Here is a 386-nt window from a genome sequence, read left to right on the forward strand (position 1 = left end):
CTAACGACGTCGTTCCTACAAAAAATAATTAAATATATTTTTTCAATTACACGACCGAATTTCGACAAAAAGGAGGGATGCAACACGAGGACTTCCCAGGGGGTCACCCATCCTAGTACTACTCTCGCCCAAGCACGCTTAACTTCGGAGTTCTGATGGGATCCGGTGCGGTAGTGCTGGTATGATCGCATCCATCATTCATAGCACTCTAAATTCTATTAAACACCTCCTTCCTCCCAACGCCCTAGCCTGCCCCCCGGCGACCTAGCCTCCACGCGCACCGACGCATGACGCCCCCCGTCACGCCCATCCTCAACGCCCCCATCACCTGTCCTAATGACGTCGTTCTTGCAAAAAGTAAATAAATATATTTTTTCAATTACACG

At 49.0% G+C, this 386-nt stretch overlaps 1 non-coding gene across 1 annotated transcript; it reads right to left on the reverse strand.

Moving 5' to 3' along the window:
• Positions 1–74: 74 nt before the first annotated feature.
• LOC125851353 (5S ribosomal RNA) lies at positions 75–193 on the reverse strand. Its single transcript, XR_007444904.1, has one exon. It is a non-coding gene; the product is annotated as a 5S ribosomal RNA (ribosomal RNA).
• Positions 194–386: the final 193 nt, after the last annotated feature.

This window comes from Solanum stenotomum, unplaced genomic scaffold (genome assembly GCF_019186545.1).
Source record: "Solanum stenotomum isolate F172 unplaced genomic scaffold, ASM1918654v1 scaffold25171, whole genome shotgun sequence".
Taxonomy (NCBI): domain Eukaryota; kingdom Viridiplantae; phylum Streptophyta; class Magnoliopsida; order Solanales; family Solanaceae; genus Solanum; species Solanum stenotomum.